This window comes from Pseudophryne corroboree, chromosome 2 (assembly GCF_028390025.1).
Source record: "Pseudophryne corroboree isolate aPseCor3 chromosome 2, aPseCor3.hap2, whole genome shotgun sequence".
Classification (NCBI taxonomy): Eukaryota; Metazoa; Chordata; class Amphibia; order Anura; family Myobatrachidae; genus Pseudophryne; species Pseudophryne corroboree.
The window spans coordinates 565,791,624-565,799,511 of record NC_086445.1 but is presented as its reverse complement, the minus strand read 5'-3'; the positions used below and the strand labels follow the sequence as shown (position 1 = coordinate 565,799,511).

The window sequence follows — 7,888 nt, the reverse complement described above, 5'->3', positions numbered from 1 at the left end:
TAGGATTGTTTACTTCGGCGGGGTGGTTTTTATTTGGTCACCTTAGGTACTTCGAGGGCCTTGGTCTGCGGGTTTTTTCCCAGGACGGCAGGTCTGGGACAGCCAGGGCGTCTGCCTATGCGGGCTCTTCTTTTCGCTCCGTACCATTGCGGCTGGATGCTCTATCAGGTCTTTCGTGCTATCCATGGCCTTTTTTTTCATCGGGCGTTCCGGATCAGTGGGTTGGAGGCCGGTGACAGGTCGTATTTGTACGCCGGTTTGCCTTTCAGTGGAGTTTTATGGCGGGGTGCCTAGATGGTGGTCGGTTCGGCAGCACATGAATTGTATGTGGGTAGATACAGAGAAGATTAAATGGTCTCTGCGCAAGGATGCCACACCAATCGTGAGGCGTTCCATATTTTCCTGTGCAGACTTGTGGTTTCTGCATGGGATTGGGATGGCCGGGGTCATTAGTTTCCCCCTTTTAGAGCGCAGGCGCTTACGGATGGTGGCACATTGCCTTTGGCGTGGGTGTGTGTCCGGTGCGGCCTTTGGGGATGGCCATTTTCTCTTGTGTGCCCTCCTGAGTCCTCTTCGCTAGTTTTTCAGTTTCTGTATCGTTACGGTTACGGGGGTTGCCAGGGGCTTGCAGTGGGCGGGGTCCAGGGTACCCATTTCCTTGTGGATTGGTGGGGCTACGCCTGCTGCAGCGGCAGGTTCTTCGGTGACAGCGTTAGGTGCTGGGCTGCTGGGGATATGTGTGGTATACAGCCTCTGTGCGTTTGGGAAGGGTTGTTGGGCTATTGATACCTGTTTCCTTGAGGATTGGGGCTGTTGCGCATGCTGCAGTGGCGGGTTTTTCAGCGGCAGCCCTTCGGGTGCTGGACTGATGGAAGTCTGTGTGCTATGCAGCCACTGTACGTTTGGATAAGGTTTTCGGGCTCTGGTTCCCATTCCTTGCGGATGGGGGGCTGATGCGCATGCTGTGGCGGCACTTTTTTCAGCGGCAGCACTTCGGGTGCTGGGCTGATGGGAGTCTGTGTGCTATGCTGTGCATCATTTTGGATAAGGTTTTCGGGCTCTGGTACCAATTCCTTGCAGATTGGGGGCACTTCGGGTGCTGGGCTGTGGGGACGGTGCATGGTATGGTGTTTTTAGGGCTGGGGTACCCATTCCTTGCAGATGGGGGCATCTACGCATGCTGCAGGTGGCAGGTTCTTCGGCGGCAGCGTTTTCAGGTGCTGGGCCGCTGGGGATTTGCTTTGTTTTGTGTTTTACGACTGGGGTGGTTGTTCATTGCGGATTGACGAGGCTGCGGTGGCAGGTTTGGAAGCGGCAGCGATTCCGTTGCTGGGCATCTGCGTGGTGTCCGACTGGTGTACGTTGGATGCGTTTTCGGGCTATGGTACCCATTCCCTGTGGATGTGGGCAGTTACGCATGCTGCGGCAGCAGTTACATCAGCAGAAGCGAATCAGGTGCAGGGCCGCTGAGGGTGTGCATAGTATTGCGGTTTGGTGGACCGTCACTACCAGCCAGCGGTCAAGGGTGTGCATAAGTGGTCATTGTGGGGCACCCCCTTTTGGTAAGTCGACGAGTGTCCTCTCCCTGTGGGTGGACTACGGATGTCCCCTATGGTTTCGTCCATTGCTCTGCTGGAGTAAAGGGTGGTGAGTCCTGCACAATGCAGGCTATGCTTTAGGAGGCTTGGGAAGTCCTCTCCTAGGTTATTCAGTTTTCTGCTAGTTGACTGATGCTGGTGGGTTGGTAGCGCCTTTTTCTAATGGCGTTTGGATGCGGCTTCAGGGCTATAGTACCCATTCCTTGCGGATTGGGGGCGCTGCGTGGACTGCAGCTGCTGTGATTCGGGTGCTGGGCCACCGGGAATCTGCGTTGTATAAGTTTTGTGTATGTTTGTAAGGTCTTAGTTGCGCCTGTTGTTTGAACCCAAAAATTATGTTTACCGGTCAGTTTTTGAACGGATAGCGTTCAGGAATTGAGGGTGTGAAGCGATTTTAAAATTTTCCTCCAAGGGGGCCAAATTACAATTGGCTTATCAAAGGTCCACAGGAGGTTTTTTGAGTTTTCTCCTTCACTTGGGTTTGTTTTTTGCTACTGTTTACCGTGTAATTTTATTGTCTGTTTTAGTCACAGGTGTTAGGGATATTTTCTTTATCAGATGCTATCGACACGCAGGAGCGTGTGCATGTTGGGCCATTTAAAAAATTTTTGGGCGGCTTCGCATCCTATGGTAAGAGGAACGGCTGTGGTTTTGGTCGCGGGGTGGTCTGTGGGTAAGGTGCTCGTGGCTTGCGTGGGGGTGATTTGGTGAGATTTCTTTTCTACCGGGTAGGTAGGTGGTGTCGCCCATTTAGGTGTCCTGCCCTAGTCAGTACTGTGTTTGGGTCGAGTTCGTAGGCTTCTGCCTCATTTCTGCTATCAGGTCCCCTTTTGTTGCTCCATGCACTCTCTGGCTTTTCAGCGGCGTTCTGCTGTCATTGGCTGGTGGAGGATTATGCTTTGTTTTTATTGTAGGGGTGCAGCGTGTTTCTCTGCTGTCTGTTCGGGCCCTGGAGACGGTGGCTCTTCAGGTTTGTTTTGTAGCTTTCGGTGGTTTGGTAGGGCGGTTTCTTTTGCTGGTTCTCCGGGCTGAAGTTTTTGGTAATGTTAAGCATGTCAGTCTTTTCCCCGGGGGGGTCGGTGATTTTCTTGATGGGACGTTTGGGTTTTGCTTTAGCTTACGAGGTTGTTTTTATCTTTTTTCTGGGGATGGCGGTCGTGGTTTCGTAAACCTCATTGTGGCGGAAAAGTTGCTACCAGCCAGCGGTTATATAGGCCTAAGTGGTCATTGTGGGGCACCCTCTTTCGGAATAGACGGCAAGTGTGTCCTTACCCTGCGGTTGGACAGTCGGACGCTCCCCTAGGGAAGCATCCATATTTGCCAGAGGAAAGAGTGGTGGGTCCTGCACAATGCGGGTTAGGCATGTAGGAGGTAGTTGTTGTGGTAGTCCCCTCCTCAGTTTCTGTGATATAATCAGATGACTGGAGCTGGCGTTTGGTAGCGCCTTTGTCTTTGCCATCGTCCAACATAAAATCTAGTTTAAAGTTCCGGTCAGTCATCAATAAATACCGTCTGATCTTTTAAATCTAGCTATTGGTGTCCGTGTCTTTATTTGTAGTGCTAAGCTAGCTTAAAGTTAAAGTGTAAGTGATCACAATAAAATGATGGGCGCCTTATACTCATCAATGTTTATTTTTGTATAATAACTGTATAACAATTTATGTAGCTTGAGAAAGCAGCAATCCTTAACAGTTGTAGAGTTATGTCTTGGCAAAATCGTGCGTAGCACTGCCAACTTCATCAAAAGTATCTATCAATATGATCAGTTTCACAGTGTATTTGCTGTCCAGATCATTTAGTTTAGTTTGTCCACTTTCTCTTTGCAATATGCAACCAAAAATTCAGTGTTTTTATAATTTCCTGTAGACCAAAGTGTTAAGATAAGCATCTAACTTCATTCAATTGCAACTGTTACATATTGTAGTACTTCTGCCATTTCTCTGAACTCTGCTTTCTTGACTGATGACCTGTTAAATGCAGTATATAAACCTTCTCAGAAGTGCGGTATCTTCTATTTAATGAAGCATGAATGCAGGCATCCTTAGCCCCAAGTCAGAAACAGAAACAGTCCTGCCACACAATACTGTTCCAGTGAATGTCAGACATCATGTATAAGTTGTGGAGTAAAAACACTGAGTTTTCCTAGCATTATGTAAACATAACCATATTTGTTTTTTGTTTTTTTATCCAACTCATTGTCTGTTTAAAATGTTTAAACCCCTTCACTGCAGATGACGAGTGGGACACTTTATCTTCATATACACTTAAACTGTGGATGATAAGTCACACTTATCATCTACATGCTGCTGGAAAAGGAAATAAATGACCTTACCCACTGGTCTGGACTTCTTAGCCAAGAAGTCTGGTTCTGGGCACAGACATCGGCATGCATGTTCATTACAGTTTTGTAAAAAAAATAAAAAAATGTAAATGAATGTATGGTGTGAGGGACTTTAAAACCCCTCTATCTCCCCAACCCCAGCAACAGAGTAGATGGGGGATCCTTCATTTGAAAGTTACCTCTTTCACAGTAGATGACCCCATGAGTAGGGCCGGATTAAGCCTTGGGGGTGCCCAGGAGACTTTAGACAGGGGGCCCCCTGGTGGAAGGGGGAGAGATATATTAAAGTGTCCATACCTCCCAACATGATACATTCCAGGAGGGACAAAATGCTCTCTAGATTAACTTCCCTCTTAATATATGATTGATATCACCTGTGCTGAACTATTTAATTGTTAAGAAAAGTGTTTCAACACAGGTGTTTATAATCATAATTTAAGAAGGAAGTCCAGGTTTAGTGCATTTTGTCCCTCCTGGAATGGGTCATGTTGGGAGGTATGGATTGTGTATATTAAATTTAAACCGATGGGGTATATAAGATTTAAACTAACAGTTTACTAATGCCTGGGTACTGTGTAGAGTGCTACCTAATTGAAAGACAACTATTGTATACAGTTTTCTATTAGTGGAACAAAAACAACTTAAACAACCTGAAACTAACTTATCTTGTCACATGCACGAATAACAGCAGCCTCTGTACTACTTACACACTGGGACAGGACTCAGGAGGTCTCTCTCTAGACCCTCATTAAATAACAGGTTACACGGGACCCAGTTACCCAGGCAAGGAGGAGGAAAAGCTAGGATCCCTGGGTCATTTTCTTATCCTCCCTCAATATCTATCCCCTGGTCAAAAATCTCCTTTGGTAGCTCATGAAATCTGATACTGTGTCTCTGCCTGCACAGCATACTGTCCGCCGTCTGGCTGCCTGTTCTGCTGCTGCATAAGAGGGAAACCTAGTGATGTCAGTGGGTATTGCCAGATTAAGGTGGGGATACAGGGCATACCATACCCTGGGCCCCCCTTTGTTAGGGGTCCCCATCCGGGGGACCCCTGACAAAGGGGGGCCCAGGGTACGGTATGCCCTGCATTCCCACCTTAATCTGGCAATGCCCATGAGAGTTACTGCCTAGAGTTCAGTGTGATTACAAGGTATTAACCCTATTTAATAAAAAATCATGGAGTCCAGGGAAGGTCTTCCACCAACCTGGTACCCAAAAAGCAGGGTCATCAACATTTCAAAGAGGGGGGTCCCAGCTTTCAAACTATGTTGTCCCCTACTAGTTATTGTCTCTTAATTACAGATGATCATCAGACTATGGGGAATAAGTAGCAAAGCTTGGAGAGAGACAAATTACCAACCAATCAGCTTCTAACTGGCCTTTTTTACAACACAGCATGTAACATGACAGTTAGGAGCTGATTGGTACTTTATAGCTTTCCAAGCTTTGACACATATGCCCATGTGTGCCCTCTCACCATCAGTGTTTTGTGGGCACCCATAGTTGAAAGATTATGTGGCCCACTTGTAGCTATTGTCTTGGGATCATCTGTGATCACTAGACAATAATACCCTATACTAGCAGGGGTGTCTTAAGCAAGGAGGGGGCCCGTGTGCAGACTCCGGGTGGGCCCCCTCCTCTCCATGGCACTGTAGGCTCCGACACTGCGCCAGAGCCTACTGCGCATGTGCAGGTCTCCGGAAACATGGCGCCCGCCATGTTGCTGGGACAAAATTTAAAGTGCACATGCGCTGCGGCCATTTTGGAGTCAATTTTGTGCTGGATGGAGGCGGCTGCAGCGTCCAATGCTGGACTCCGGAGAGGTGAGTACTGAAATATGGGTGCAATGTGTGCAGTGTGGGCCCCCCCTGGACCGCACACATTGCACCCATTATAGAAACACCAATGTATACTAGGAAAATAGCTGCTTTCAATACTTTAGTGAGAGGGTGAGAGGGTACCACCTGCCCTATCATGCCCATAAATACATATGTAAATGTGGGGTCAATCACATATTTCAAAGAATGTGCCCTCTTTGCAGCTATCCTCTTGATCAATGCTGATCACCAGAGGATAGCTGCTCTGATCAATATTTTAATTAGCACAGGGTCTTTGCATTTGCAGACTACATATTGAAATAGGCACTATGAATGGTAGTCCTGGATACATTTATATTATATTTTAGTATTCGCATAGGGTTCGGGGCTTGGGGACACGGGGTTGGTGTGACCAGGCAGCTTTGGGGCATCATAGTTTATTGCACCACTTAATTTTAAACTTTTTAGCATCTAAACTATTTTTTTACTAATGTTACACTTTTTAACACCCTAATTACTACTTCTTGCCAATGTAACACTTATAGCACATAGCTGTTACTTCTTATTAATGTAACACCTTTTAACACTTAAATTGCTACTTCTCATTAGTGTGATGCCTTGGGGTGGTTGGGTTGTGCTGGCCCAGGGGTGTCCCATGACCTGGACTTGAACCTTAGGAATGTTAGGGACCCACCTGATGAGGTAACTTAGCTGTGGTAGGTGGGTCCATTTTAGGCTAATAACCTCAATTTTACTCAATGTTAAATTGCAGAGTTTTTTATAATTGTTCTGATTACTAATGTCCTTTTTGCTTAGAGTGTGCACCTGCATTTTCTCTTTTTTTCTGTTTGGAACTACAAGTCTCAGCATGGTAGCACCTCTTATTATGTTTAGAATTAGAGTGCATAGTTCAGCAATGCCCAGACCTCACCCCCCACACCGAGTTGCCAATCAACCCTGAAAATGAATAGTACCCTAACTGATGATGTTTAATACCCCTCCATTGGAAGTTAATACTCAGAGGTGCAAGGGTTATATTTATAAACATTCATCTACAACTTATAATTTTTAATGGAAAGTCCAAATACTGTGTTATTAATGGATAAAGTTACAGTTACCATGGGTGTATCTATAATGGGTGCAGGATGTGCAGTGAGCTCTTGGGTTCAGCGGTGCCCGTACCATACACCCTGCACCCATTTGGACACTTATAGTGCTTCTCGATTGGGACTAAATAAATCACTGGAAAAATGGAGTGTGCTCCCCATTTTCCAGATGATCTGTGCATGTGCAGTATAGAAATCACTGTTAAAATGGCACAACTGCCATGTTCCTAGAGATACTGTATGTGCATGTGCACTAGAGTCTGACACAGTGCCAGAGTTTCCTTGGGAATGCGCCAGTGAGATAGGGGGGACCACACAGAGACTGCAAGAGAGACTTCTCCTCTGTTAAACTGCCCCTGTTGCCCTAGTAGGAATTTTTCTTATGTTGCTTATACCAGTAAAAGACAATGGGGCTGATTCTGAGTCGGACTCAGCCGCGTCAGCGTCTATGTCTTTTGCCAGTGACATGTCTGTGACTTTATGCAATTACAGCTACACGGTATACATCCGTGGATATGAATGTGCAAGGACAGAGATGCCCACTGTCAGCATGCTGAAATACCAATTGGTGCATCCACAGGCCTCACCATCAGTTTATCCACCCAGTATGGTCTCCTAAGTGAGTATTGCATCTCTGTATGCAACTGCTTTCAGCGACATATCTGCTACACTCACATAACAAACTTATAAGATGGGCCATCTCCGTGCATCCGCTTATCCACCTCCCTTTCACTGCCCAGGAACACCCAATTCATTTTCAAGATACTTCTGATACCATGCGTCTTCTGTGTGCTTCAATTGCAACTTTGACTCTGTGTGCATGTTGTCTGGATGATAATGAAACTATGATTCATGTGTAGTTGAAAACAAATCACTCCGACATCGGCAGTGCATGCAACTCAGAATCAGGCCCAACAGCTGGTTGAAGTTTTCCACATTTACAGTCTTTTAGTGCTCATCAGTGGTGGATTTTACCTAGTGGTGCAAGTAGAAAAAATGTTTTATAGGTACTGTGTACGCGCG

The 7,888-nt window shown here is 46.4% G+C and overlaps 1 non-coding gene across 1 annotated transcript; it reads left to right on the top strand.

Annotated features, from left to right (window-relative positions):
* Positions 1–297: 297 nt before the first annotated feature.
* Positions 298–402, top strand: LOC135054237 (U6 spliceosomal RNA). The gene has a single exon (XR_010243440.1). It is a non-coding gene; the product is annotated as a U6 spliceosomal RNA (small nuclear RNA).
* Positions 403–7,888: the final 7,486 nt, after the last annotated feature.